The sequence below is a fragment of the Papaver somniferum genome, chromosome 9, assembly GCF_003573695.1.
Source record: "Papaver somniferum cultivar HN1 chromosome 9, ASM357369v1, whole genome shotgun sequence".
In the NCBI taxonomy this organism is placed as follows: Eukaryota; Viridiplantae; Streptophyta; class Magnoliopsida; order Ranunculales; family Papaveraceae; genus Papaver; species Papaver somniferum.
In genome coordinates, this window is record NC_039366.1 from 48538324 (window position 1) to 48553741 (window position 15418).

Consider the following 15418-nt stretch of genomic DNA (forward strand, 5'->3'; position numbering starts at 1 on the left):
GCAAATAATACCAAGAAACTTGAAAACCTAATATCCCAAGAGGGAACACGTAGAAATTCCAGGTTTGAATAAAAGTAACTTGTCGATTGCATTCCAAATTACAAATGCAGTTCAGTCATCATTTAAATAGATTGTCATTTTGTGCTAAAAAAATTTAGTAATTTTTTTTTCGAAATTCAAAAAGTTGAATCTGAGTTGGGAATCCTTCTTTCATATCCTTAAAAATTATTATATCTACATTAATTTTTGGAACCGCTAACAGTTTTAAAATACGAATATTGACTTTGTGCTTGTATCAATGTATAATTGGCATGGTTACACATTAGTATACTTGAACTCATGGTTAAAAAATTAATCGGTTAGGTTAATATATAATTTACGGCCAGTCATTTTACGGCCATTAAATGTCATCATTCCCTACAATATTCTAGGTTTGAGAGACGTTATACTGTAATATGAAACATGTTGACAAAGAATGATAACTATACATTTATGGTTTAAACTAACATATGAAAAACGCCCAGCTTACAGCGTCACAAAAAAATAAAAAAATAAAAAAAAATGTAAAACATTAAATCCTACATCATTCCCTTGGATATTAGTGATACGAAGTGTCTTTGAATCTTTCTTAGCGGTGAAAAATGACCTGCGTGATGATATTGCATATATCATATTCCAAATATGCTTTTCCTTGCAAATTAATAATACAATCTTATTGTCTTAACTAAGTAGTGAAAGAATTGCATTAAATAAAATTGCATATCCAAATAAAAGAAATTTCCCCCTCTAATATGATACATGTATAAGAGAGTTGCTCTTTATCATCATATGCATTTGAGACCTGGAAGTAAATAAGAGACCCAGTCTAAATATGAACGGTATGAAAACTTGCAAATGGAACTGATATTACACCTTAACCTAAGAGTACATAAGAGACCTAAAACATCCATAATTTTATAATTTGCTAGCATAAAATGAACATGACAATACAATTGAATATTAAAATATTTTTTAAATCAACTTCTATGAAGTGTAAGATATTTGTACCGACTTTGGTTACTTGGTATCTTCAATGAAATAAAAGAAGCTCAAGTATTAGATGATATCCACGTAGTAAAATATAGGTAATGGATCAAGTATTAGTCATGGTATCTTTAGATGAAAAATGTAGATGAGTTCCTATGCACTAAGCTCTTTTAAACCAAGATAATCTTTAAAAAACTCGAAAATTTAGTTATCGCAATCACATATGTGCATATGAACCACATCTTCTAGCAAAAATTAAACTTGTACCTTTCTGGAATACCAAAAATTCTTCATTTGCATCAATGATAAAATGCATGCAATGAAAATTTGTGTAGTCCCGACACATATAGATATAGTGACACATCCCACAGAAAAAAATTGTATTATTGTATTGCTCCTTAAACTGCTTTCTTCATTGCTTAAAAATAATCTCTTGAAATTAGAAAATGAAAGATTATAGGTGAGTTTCAATAAGCCAGTTCCGCGTTGGTTGTTTTGAGGCTTCTTAAATTTCAGTATTAGCAAGATGGTTGACTATGTATAAAGAATTTAAGATGATGTTTTACGAGAATACCTATTTTTAGATGTCAACTGCATATAACCATTATTTGACTATGCACGAAGAATTTAAGATAAAAAAAAAATACTTACTTTGTAAACCATCAAAAGGTTATAAAAATGAAGAAATGCAATTTCAAGTTTCACATGATGCACAAAAATCTGAAGAATAACATACACACATAATCAAATAACTTTAATCCATTTGATACGAACATGTACATGACTCTAATCCAACAAAGAGTATGATCTCTCAAACAATAGTAGCAATACAGTTAAAAAATGCTATTTACCGACCCAAGTTAAGTGCATAACAATAGAACCATCGTTTTCTTTAACGTTTATTTTCACTCCATGTAAATCCTCTGATTTTGGCCCGAATAAGTCAAAGTCTAATTGGACAATTTCCTGTCCAGAGAAAGAAAAAAATTTAGTGTAAAAAAATAAAAATTAAATGGTATGGTATTAAAAAGAACCTAATATAAGAATAAAAATGAATAGATAGCAATCATATTTGTTCAGTATCTTTTGACTGCAAATGAAAAAAAATCGAGATAACAGAATACTCAATTTATCAAAACACCATTGTCCAATTATAATATATATCATTCCACCAAAATTATAGCATCTAATTTATCAAAAGATAAACTATTTGGACTTAATAATTTATCATTCTCACTAAGCCATGAACTTAATTTAGAGACATAAATGTCTACAAAAGAGCAAGTAATTATTACCTTGATCTATGAAGATTGTCGCTAACTCCACCCGTTCCATCACCATTCTCACTTGTATTAATAGAGCTTCAAGTACAGTGTGAAAAAGAAATCATCTAACATATTTCTAATATAAGTATCACAAGAGCTACATAATTCCCATTTACAATTCCCTTAACTTCCATCCAAGTTAAAAAAAGAAACAACTGGAACGGCATAAGCCCAAAGGAACAAATATACAACATTACTGTACAGTGGTCACTCACATCATGCATCACAGATATAAAGCAATGACAGCCATTTTAGAACATGGATTGCAAGAATGGTGCAAAGAAAATAGATGAAATTTAGTGTTATCACCACAGGCATTTAAAATATTGTTCGTTCGGTAGTGACCAGTGAAATTTAATCACTTAAAGAAACGTCGGAGTGTAAACATCACTTACCCCTAAGTTTCATTTCTCAAGTTACAGGAAATGTTAAGATTATTGTCTAATTTCGCATCCCGGCACACAGAAAGATACTAAACAAAGACAGTACAATAATAAATATTGATCCATTTCCCCAGCAACTGTCAGACTAAAATTTCAGATGACCATATGTTTCTGGTACATGCATACATTTATGAAAAGAAACAAATCAATTAGTATGTCGAAGTTCAATATACCGATGCCGAGACAAATATGCTCACAATATATATCCACTACGAGATTCGACAGAGATAAACACATTGCTAACTCTTGTGACCATGTCCCATGATTAGACCCTTAGCTCAAAACTTGAACTTCTGATTATTACTAAGTCTGTACTTGTTTTAACTTCTTGCGACACTAGTCCCTTAGGGACCAACCAAGAGCAAAAGATTACGTGGTTCTGGAAAGGTTAACATGAGTAATTAATATGACTATAATTTATCAACTTAACCTTGCATAAGAGACACTACATGTGGACCATACGCACTACTCGGCACTAACCCGCGTAAGAACGATATATATTCACATACAAGTATGCTAAGGCACTAGTGCAACCCAGTCACTAATCAAAGTATCTCTCACCATAGTCTGGCCATTCTGCTAGATAGGAGTAAAATATACATTTTTCGACCCATAATCCTAACACCGCTAACTGAAATTATTTCAATAAAGCTAAACATCAACCAAACACTTAAAGTCTCTAAGCTAGTCACGTTTCAGACTTTTAACCAGGCTAACCATATTATGTTATTTTAGAACATATTGAGCCGACGCGTAGCTAAATAAAAATGCTAATTCAAGTGAACTGAGTACCGACAAACCACAGAAAATCCAAGCTGAAAGATCTGCTATTAGTGATCTTTGGTGCTTAAATACACATTTCCATCGTGCACTAATTCACGTATCCAATTCAGTATCGCCATATCAAACTCAAACAAGAGTAGAAATCAAGAAACCCGAATCAAAGTCGATAAAGTGGACCAACAATTTGTGAATAAAATGGATACTGTGAGTGCTTAAACCACCAATAATTTAGTGTCGTACCTTACCAAAATAAATACAGAAGCAATGATCTAGTTAAAACAAGCTCAAACACTCCACATGCAATAAACTTTATACCCCTAGAAGCAGATGAGACTCATCTACGAGTCTTGAGTTTTAGCCTAAGACCAAATCACAATCTAAAATGCTCAGAAATGGAACTTGAAATATTGGATGTAAACATTACAATATGATTTCAAAATAATTCATTCCTTGAGACGTTATACCGAACATGTAAGGCTCGTAATTTCAATGAATATTTCTGAAATTTCAAAGGAATGTAAATACCAGATTTTTTCTTAACCTTGAAAGAATTCCCATCATTATGAACAACTTTAATTAAATCTAGATTTGCAAATTTCAAGCATATCCATCCTTACATTTAACATGAAATAAACAATACAAACTCATTTGGGGGAAAAGCCCCAAATGTTAACATGAGAAAGATAATTCTAAAATTAGATGCACCAGCTTATCAAATTATGCAATTAAGCTTGAAATTCCTGAATTTGACATAATAAGAAGCTATCTCATGCTTTGATATCACCAAAAATTTGGAACTTATATGAAAATCCAAATGTGGCATGAACCCTAGTTAGCTTTACTGTTTTGTTTCAACAAATTCAATACAAGAAAGTTTTCATTTAAACATGCATTCAGTTGATACAAAACTCACCAATTGATTTGAATCACTTGATCTGTTGATTAAAGAGAGGTGATTACTACAAAATAACTCCTAAATTGAAAATAGAAAGAAGAACTCCCATTACTCCGCTTACGGAATCATCCAACATTAACAGTATCACCAACTTTACTTATTCTGATCTTCATCAGGTTCATGGACGCATATATCAACCAAGTTCCTTAAAATTTTCAGTCGAATGGGAAAAAGGGAAGAAGAGAAAAAAAGAAGAAAAATATGTCGCTCCCCCTCTTTCTGATTATTTCCTTCATAGTTTTAAACATTTTTAAGTAAATTAAACAACTTTCCTACAATGCCATGTGTCACACATGCTCAAAATGCCTAAGCATCCACTAATTTTCCATCCTAGAACTACTAAGGGATAACCTAAGAGTGTTAAAAGCACTTGAGCATTAGGATTTCAGGCACTCAGAGCGCAGAATTTGGTAAATGGGTTCACTTAAGCCCGAGAAAATGTACAGAATGTGACACCATTAACCCCTAAAAAAAGTACTTCGTCCCCGAAGTTCAAAATAAAACCAGAAGTAAAGAGAATTGCCTGTAGTCTCATTACAACAAAAACGATGACGAGTCATAAACTCACAGTCCCGAATGAACCGGAACTGCCTTGATACCAACTGTGACGGATCACAAAATCTGGACTTCCAACGAACCGAGTTTCAGCCAGCTTGGCAAGTTACGACTCTCTGATTCGCCATTCAGAAATCGCATTTTCAACATTTTCGAATCAATTCGAATTTTTCCTGCAAAATGTCCATTGAATTACCCCAAACTGCTTTATGAAAAAACACACATGCTTTGATACTTCAAGGGTCATAAAATCCCAAAATTAATTTTCATCTTTATGAGGAAAAATATTTCTCACACACTAGCCCATTCTTAATGGTGAGGAATAACCAGTTGTCAATTCTAATTACTTATATGGCCAGTTGCCAGTTCTACCGATATATATGGCCAGTTGCCAATTCTTATATGACCAGTTACCAAAAATGGAAAATGGCAAGTTTCCAAATCCAAAAACGCATACGGCCAGTTGCTGACTCTAACAATTTATACGGCCAGTTGCCTAAAATCAACACGGGCTAGTTTTCCAAAATTAACACGGGCCAGTTGCCCAAAAGTAGAATGCCACTAGGTAGTATGAACAATTAATACTGCAACTACCTCTTAACAACGATATATAGAATGCCAAGGTTGCAATCATCTCCTAATTCAGATGGTATGAACTGCCAAACAGTAACCAACCCCTTTTAGACGATATGAACAACCTTGCAGAGTTGTGCTGAACCGCATAGCGGCTGCCTGCGTACCCTCTCCGTTGCTCGAAGGGATTAAGCACGACCGTAGTTCGTCTTCTCCATGCACCACAAATATTGAAGCAGCTAGTCGACTTTCCCTCTTATTTACCTCAATTATAAGGTTTTATAAAATGAGATCAACGTATGAGTATCTAATAACCTCAGACAACCACACAAGAGTAATCATTTCCTAATTAATTTAATATAATGTTCATTGCTATCATATGAACTTTTCAAGTATCCAGTTAATTTGAATATTCCCATTACTACATTACGTACTAATAAGATTATATAGATCATATTCCAAATTACCACATTATGAACTCTTAGTCATCATTGTACTATAACTTACTATCATTCCACCAAAATTATAGCATCTAATTTATCAAAAGATAAACTACTTGGACTTAATAATTTATCATTCTCACTAAGCCATGAACTTATTTTAGAGACATAAATGTCTACAAAAGAGCAATAATTATTACCTTGGTCTATGAAGATTGTTTCTAACTCTACCTGTTCCATCACCATTCTCACTTGTATTAACAGAGATTCAAGTACAGTGTGAAAAAGAAATCATCTAACATAATTTTAATCTAAGTATCACAAGAGCTACATAATTCCCATTCACAATTCCCTTAACTTCCATCCAAGTTAAAAAAAGAAACAACTGGAACGACATAAGCTTAAAGGAACAAATATACAACATTACTGTATAGTGATCACTCACATCATGCATCACAGATATAAAGCAATGACAACCATTTTAGAACATGGGTTGCAAGAATGGTGCAAAGAAAATAGATGAAATTTAGTGTTATCACCACAAGCACTTAAAATATTGTCCGTTCGGTAGTGACCAGTGAAATTTAATCACTTAAAGAAACGTCGGAGTGTAAACATCACTCACCCCTAAGTTTCACTTCTCAAGTTTATAGGAAATGTTAAGATTAATGTCTAATATCGCGTCCAGGCACACAGAAAGATACTAAACAAAGACAGTAAAATAATAAATATTGATCCATTTCCCCGGCAACTGTCAGACTAACATTTAAGATGACCATATGTTTCTGGTACATGCATACATTGATGAAAAGAAACAAATCCATTAGTATGTCGAAGTTCAGTAGACCGATGTCGAGACAAATATGCTCACAGTATATATCCACCATGATATTCAACAGAGATAAACACATTGCTAACTCTTGTGACCGTGTCCCATGATTAGACCCTTAGATGAAACATTGAACTTCTGATTATTACTAAGTCTGTACTTGTTTTAACTTCTTGCGACACTAGTCCCTCAAGGACCAACCAAGAGCAAAATATTACACGGTGCTGGAAAGGTTAACATGAGTAATTAATATGACTATAATTTATCAACTTAACCTTGCATAAGAGACACTGCAAGGGGATCATACACACTACTCGACACTAACCCGCGTAAGAACGATATATATTCACATACAAGTCTGCTAAGGCACTAGTGCAACCCAGTCACTAATCAAAGTATCTCTCACCATAGTCTGGCCATTCTGCTAGATAGGAGTAAAATATACATTTTTCGACCCATAATCCTAACACCGCTAACTGAAATGATTTCAATAAAGCTAAACATCAACCAAGCACTTAAAGTCTCTAAGCTAGTCACGCTACATACTTTTAACCAGGCAAACCATATTATGTTATTTCAGAACACATTGAGCCGACACGTAGCTAAATAGAAATGCTGATTCAAGTGAACTAAGTACCGACAAACCACAGAAAATCCAAGCTGCAAGATCTGCTATTAGTGATCTTTGGTGCTTAAATACATATTGCCATCGTGCACTAATTCACGTAGCCAATTGAATATCGCCATATCAAACTCAAACAAGAGTACAAATCAAGAAACCAGAATCAAAGTCGATAAAGTGGACCAGAAATTTGTGAATAAAATGGATACTGTGAGTGTTTAACCCCACCAATAATTTAGTGTCGTACCTTACCAAAATAAATACAGAAGCAATGATCTAGTTAAAACAAGCTCAAACACTCCACATGCAATAAACTTTATACCCCTAGAAGCAGATGAGACTCATCTACGAGTCTTGAGTTTTAGCCTAAGACCAAATCACAATCTAAAATGCTCAGAAATGGAACTTGAAATACTAGATGTAATCATTACAATATGCTTTCAAAATAATTCATTCCTTGAGACGTTATACCGAACATGTAAGGCTCATAATTTCAATGAATAGTTCTTAAATTTCAAAGGAATGTAAATACCAGATTTTTTCTAAACCTTGAAAGAATTCCCATCATCATGAACAACTTTAATTAGAGCTAGATTTTCAAATTTCAAGCATACCCATCCTAACATTTAACATGAAATGAACAATACAAACTCATTTGGGGGAAAATCCCCAAATGTTAACGTGAGAAAGATAATTCTAAAATTAGATGCACCAACGTATCAAATAATGCAATTAAGCTTGAAATTCCTGAATGTGACATAATAAGAAGCTATCTCATGCTTTGATATCACCAAAAATTTGGAACTTATATGAAAATCCAAATGTGGCACGAACCCTAGTCAGCTTTACTGTTTTGTTTCAACAAATTCAATACAAGAAAGTTTTCATTTAAACATGCATTCAGTTGATACAAAACTCACCGATTGATTTGAATCACTTGATCTGTTGATTAAAGAGAGTGATTACTACAAAAAAAACTCCTCAATTGAAAATAAGAAGAAGAACTCCCATTACTAAGCTTACAGAATCAACCAATGATAAGTGCATAATTCATATGATTGTAGTGTCCATTTCATACTTGTTTTAGCTATTATTCTTGCATGTATTCGTATTATTACCATTGTTTTCTCTTATTTGTATCTATTAGGCGAATCATCCAAAAAGGAGATACAAAGTGCTGCAAATAGATAGGAAGAGAAGTATTCCAAGTATTCAAGTGCCCAAGTCCAAGACAAGTAGAAGAAGTGCGACGAAAAGGAGCAAAACACTCATAATCAAGACACAGGCCAAAGACCGATCTTAACTCATTCAAAATAAGGATTTCTCATCACCATCTTGAAGAGAATTTAAAGATAAAAAGAATGCAAATATAATGAGGTCATTCCGAGTTCGGATAAAGAAGTTGTGGCCAAAGCAGTTTCCATTGAACACCGAAGACAGTGATATCCGCTAACTGAGTTTGCGGACGGGGTTTGCAAACTTATTTCCGAAAATATCTGCTGGAATTTGAAGTTTGCGGACTGGGTACGCGAACTTATCAAATGGGAAACGTGTATTCACACCTTGGAAGGCCTAAGGGCACGTTTGGAGTCGGTAGGTCATATTTTCGGGTCGGGTTCTTAAACCTAACTAAATACTTGGAGACCAAGCAATGTAAACCTATAAAAAGGTATTAGGTTATGTAAAACTAAATCTATCATTGAATCTCATATCACAAGTTCTACACCAAAACCTAGGGTTTACCCCTTTAGGGGGAAACCACCATTCTTCATCTTCTTTGTAACATGAGTAGCTAAATCTTTTGTTGATTAAGGATGAATTCAATGTTCTAAGCGTGAAGCTTTATTAATAATACAAACCTATTGAGAGTTTTTATCATCATCATTTGTCTTTACCGTATCTAGGGTTTATGAGTGATTCTTAGATTGATTTGGGTGCGCAACCAGATTAGTCTATTAATTATTCTACTGCTAGTAGAAGTTAGGAGATAAGTAATCGTCGATTAACTCTCTACACAAGTAGAAATCGCAAGACCTTACAGAAGGATTCTATGGAGCAATCGTGTGTGAAGACAACACCAGCAAGTAAACCTTGATCTAAGAGTTTAAATACTGGGATTAACCTAAATTTACAAAGCTTAAGGCGTTCAATTGGATTACACCTTGAGTGCATCTACTACTTGGTGGTTCGTTGGATAGAATCTGGTAGGCGAGAACTTTCGTATCCAGTGATAAAAGGAGTTTTGGGGATAACACTGATCTAGTTGTTATTCTACGGTTGGTGATGAATGGTTCTTACGAAGGATAGATAAGTATATTAATCCAGTTATCGCTTGGTAACGGCGAAGGATTCCTTAATCATCTCTTTTCTTTATTGTCTTTCTATTTATCTTACAACAAAACCCCCTCTTTGTTATTTACTTTATTTTGCTGATACAAATAACCTATCAATTACACGTCTCTCTATGGGCACGATCTCTTACTACCGCTATATTACCAGTTAATTAGTGGGAAATATCTTGATTAATTTGTTGAGCCTACGACAGCCCATACAAATTTTGGCGCCGCTGCCGGGGAGCAGTCGCTAATGGATTTGTTATTTGTTTAACTTATTTTTATTTTTTTTAGGTTTTTGTTTTGATATTATCTTTTGTTCTTGTGAGTCGTCATTTTTCCTTACGGAAATAACATGTACGGAGCACAAGATTACACAAACAACAGTGGCAATCAATATGGTTTTCAATCTCATTCATATGACAACTATCAACCATCCTATGGGTATAATCGAAACCAATATTTTGGCTGTGATCAATATCCCACGACGGAACCTTATGGATATTCTCATACATGTCAACAACTTTATGACGGGCATGTAAGTGAACAACCACAGGGATGGGAGGATAGTTATGCTCTTGATAAGCAAATTTCTAATTTTGCAGAATCGTGTCTTAAACTGGTACAACAAGGGCTCCAGACCATGGAACAGAAAACACACAAGCATAATATAAAGACAATAAAGCATAATAAAAAGACTGAAGAGAAACTCCAAGAACTTCAAGAGGGTATTAACAACTTAAGGAGAGACATGAATCAGCTTAAGGAGGAAATGGAGAAAGATGAACAACCTTTGGAAAGCCTTTGTAACAGTGATGAAGTTATTCCAACTCCAGATCCTAATAATGGTCATTCACCTATTCAAAAGGAGGAGCCTTGGTATGACCGAACCATTGTTATGAACGGTGTGACGTACTCAAATGCATATCAACGTTACAATGAACATCCATATTACAATGTTTTTAGGACGATTGATTTGCAAGAAGTAGACCCGATTATTCCCTCAACGGAGACTCATATAGAATACCCCAAAGTTTATACTGAAGAAGAGTTTATGAGAGCGGAATTTGATTCCGATTCCGATTCTGATGAAGAGGTTGACGAAGAGATTGAGATTGAGAACGAAACCAGATTGATTAAAGTTGTGGAAGACCCAATTGAGCTAGGTAATGATAGTTCGATAGAGGACCACGATATACTTGAGGTAAATAATTCACTGTTAACTACGAATGAGGATCCGAAACAATGTTTGTCTAATCCTTTGCATAATTCTATATCTATTGATCCTTTCAATCCTATTGAAGTAGTTTCCGAAAGAGTTGTTAACCCAACTTTTAAGAAAATAACTCACTTAGCATTGGAGTTGTGTGCTTCCAAAGTTTTAACGGATTATTTTTCTTCTAAGTATCCACCACTTGATGTGTTTGATTCGAGTATTGTGCAGGTTCACCAAGCTGAGGAACCTTTTGAAGTTCCCGAATTCTATGTTCTCTATCCACTTCCGAGTGTAAAAAGGACTAAGTGTGGGGGAAACTTCAACAAAGTGATAGCTTCAATATTTATGTTTTATACTAATGCTTTTGGGAAGCTATTATTTGAATTGCAGATTGTTATTTGGAAGGATTACCAAATTTTCAGATTACTGGTGTACGGACGATAACAATAACGTCGGGCTTTGACGACGATAACAATAACGAACCAAGCGCTGCGTGGGAGGAAACCCATCGGTTTTATATCTCTATCCTTTTTTTTTTTAGATTTATTAGTTTTTCATATCATATCTTGCATTCCCATCTTAGATTTACAAAGTCCTATATCTTTAATGAAAGTTTTGACGAATTCTCGTCAGAAAATTCTGACCGCGCACTTGTTACGAAAATAGCTCTCGAGACTTCATACGGAGTCCGATTTGAGTGGTTGACCCCAAATTTTAAAGAGGACAAACTCACCTTTCATTTAAAAAAAGAAAATATGAATTATGAGTCTGTTAAGTTGGAGATATAGGCCTGGACATTTGAGTTTTGGTATTTTTCCAGAACTTTTTCAGATTGCATGTCAGTCAGTCCGGAGGCCATAAAAGTCAGACTATTTATCGAAACACTGTACCCTTTTGACACCTTATATAAAAGACGTAGGCGAACAATTTTCTTTTAGGATGTTTTTCCTAGTTACCTACCCATTTGTACAGTTTTTGAGTTTTTCAGGGCTGTTATGTCATAAATCAGAATTTTTCAGTTTTGAACATTGAGGACAATGTTAAGTTTAAGTGTGGGGGAGTAGTTAAGCATGTTTGGTTTGCATACAAAATAAATAAATCATACTCTTTGATTTCTTGCATTCTTGATACTTCATCTTTTGGAGTTAATTATGCGCTACTTAGGATGACACTCTAAACCTTTTAAGGTTGAAACAGTTCCTACGGCTATAGATTGAGTTCCACTTTATCGTTCTACAATCCTTATAATTATACGTTCATTTGAATGCAAAACTAAGCTATAGTAGTCGTTTGAAAGATTCATCCTCGCAAGCAATCATTACCGAATCACTTTCTTTTTATTTTTGCAGTTTATATTTCTCTAAAGTGATTTGGTGGGATCCTGATACTGTCGTGGATGTTGTAGCAAGGTAATCATTGGTTGAGTATATAAAAGTCCCATAAGACAATTGTCTTACACTCTTAAAGAGTAAAGAGTGAGCCGGAAAAAAAAAGAAAATAAAAGAAATATATATATATAAGGCTCCTCTTCATTTATCGACACTAATAAATGATAGGTCCGGAATCGCGGATAATCATAGTCGATGAAAACAAAAACGATATCATCATTATATAGCAAGTCAAAGAGACTATTGATAAGGTTCTTGACACTTTGATAGCAGTATGTTTGAAAAATTGTCCCTGTCTCCGTCGCCTACGCAAGAATGGAGTGCAGGATCCAAGACAACTATCACATACTTGCTGAAAAGGAACATGCACTTAGAATATCTAATCATGTGGTCGAATTAAATGGGTGCTTCTCTCAACTAGTGCGCTATAAATATATATCCTTTGACGACATTCATACAAGTATTGTGGGTAACATCTTTCACTTTAGTCAACATTTGCACACTTCACTTTTCTATTTCCATTTTCTTATCTATCCATGTGATTTCAGTATGCGATTGTTGTGACAAACGTTGCAACATGTACGATGACCATCTTAGTAGAGTCTTGCAATCAGGTTAAATGTCTCAGGTAAGTAATTGCTTATGTATGATGATTGGAATGTATGTGGGATGTTTGTAGCTAAAGAACATATGCAAGCTAATTATTTGGCTTTTTGCTTTGTGTCTATCCTTAGTTGTTCTTCCAAGGCGATAAATTGGAGTAGGTTTTGTGGTATACCTCTTGTAAACTCTCACGAGACTATAACTCGTCCACTAGGGATACCTAGGGGTTTAAAGGCCTGTTATTCATGCTAAGAGTAACCGTATCCTCACGACATGGAGTTGTTGTATTTAGGATTAGTTTTATTTAGATTGCTCGAGGACTAGCAAAATCTAAGTGTGGGGGAATTTGATAAGTGCATAATTCATATGATTTTAGTGTCCATTTCATACTTGTTTTAGCTATTATTCTTGCATGTATTCATATTATTACCATTGTTTTCTCTCATTTGTATCTATTAGGCGAATCATCCAAAAAGAGATACAAAGTGCTGAAAAGAGCTAAGAAGAGAAGTATTCCAAGTATTCAAGTGCCCAAGTCCAAGACAAGTAGAAGAAGTGCGACGAAAAGGAGCAAAACGCTCATAATCAAGACATAGGCCAAAGACCGATCTTAAATCATTCAAATTAAGTATTTCTGATCACCATCTTGAATATAATTGAAAGATAAAAATAATTCAAAAAGAATGAGGTCATTTCGAGTTCGGATGAAGAAGTTGTGGCCAAAACAGTTTCCATTGAATACCGAAGACAATGAAGTCCCCGAACTGGGTTTGCGGACGGGGTTCACAGACTTATTTCCGAAAATATCTGCTGGAATTTGAATTTTGCGGACTGGGTACGCGAACTTATCAAATGGGAAACGTGTATTCACACCTTGGAAGTCCTAAGGGCACGTTTGGAGTCGTCAGGTCATATTTTCGGGTCGGGTTCTTAAACCTAACTAAATACTTGGAGACCAAGAAATGTAAACCTATAAAAAGGTATTAGGTCATGTAAAACTAAATCTATCATCGAATCTCATATCATAAGTTCTACACCAAAACCTAGGGTTTACCCCTTTAGGGGGAACCACCATTCTTCATCTTCTTTGTAACATGAGTAGCTAAATCCTTTGTTGATTAAGGATGAATTCAATGTTCTAAGCGTGAAGCTTTATTAATAATACAAACCTATTGAGAGTTTTTATCATCATCGTTTGTCTTTACCATATCTAGGGTTTATGAGTGATTTTTAGATTGATTTGGGTGCGCAACCAGATTAGTCTATTAATTATTCTATTGCTAGTAGAAGTTAGGAGATAAGTAATCGTCGATTAACTCTCTACACAAGTAGAAATCGCGAGACCTTACAAAGGGATTATTTGGAGCAATCGTGTGTGAAGACAACACCAGCAAGTAAACCTTGATCTAAGAGTTTAACTACTGGGATCAACCTAAATTCACAAAGCTTAAGGCGTTCGATTGATTACACCTTGAATGATCTACTACTTGGTGGTTCGTTGGATAAAATCTGGTAGGAGAGAACTTCCGTATCCAGTGATAAAAGGAGTTTTGGGGTTAACATTGATCTAGCTGTTATTCTACGGTTGGTGATGAATGGTTCTTACGAAAGATAGATAAGTATATTAATCCAGTTATCGCTTGGTAACGACGAAGGACTCCTTAATCATCTCTTTTCTTTATTGTCTTTCTATTTATCTCACAACAAAACCCCCTCTTTGTTATTTACTTTATTTTGCTAATACAAATAACCTATCAATTACACAGCTCTCTGTGGGAACGATTTCTTACTACCGCTATATTACCAGTTAATTAGTGGGAAATATCTTGATTAATTTGTTGAGCCTAAGGAAGCCCATACAAATATCTCTTAAACATGCATTCAGTTGATACAAAACTCACCAATTGATTTGAATCACTTGATTAAAGAGAGTGATTACTACAAAATAACTCCTCAATTAAAAATAGGAAGAAGAACTCCCAGTACTCCGCTTACGGAATCAACCAACATTAACAGTATCACTAACTTTACTTATTATGATCTTCATCAGGTTCATGCACGCATATATCAACCAAGTTCCTTAAAATTTTCAGTCGAATGGGAAAAAGGTAAGAAGAGAAAAAAGAGAAAAAAATATGTCGCTCCCCCTCTTTTGGGTCATTTCCTTCATAGTTTTAAACATTATTAAGTAAATTAAACAACTGCCAACAATACCATGTGTCACACATGCTCAAAATAGCTAAGCATCCACTAATTGTCCATACTATACTAAGGGATAACCTAAGAGTGTTAAAGGCACTTGAGCATTAGGATTTCAGGCACTCAGA

At 34.5% G+C, this 15418-nt stretch overlaps 1 long non-coding RNA gene across 1 annotated transcript; it reads right to left on the reverse strand.

The window, feature by feature from the left end:
* Positions 1-1713: 1713 nt before the first annotated feature.
* Positions 1714-4738, reverse strand: LOC113313899. The gene is made up of 3 exons (XR_003342117.1): positions 4491-4738; positions 2322-2387; positions 1714-1992 (listed from the first exon to the last, which is right to left on the reverse strand). It is a non-coding gene; the product is annotated as an uncharacterized LOC113313899 (long non-coding RNA).
* Positions 4739-15418: the final 10680 nt, after the last annotated feature.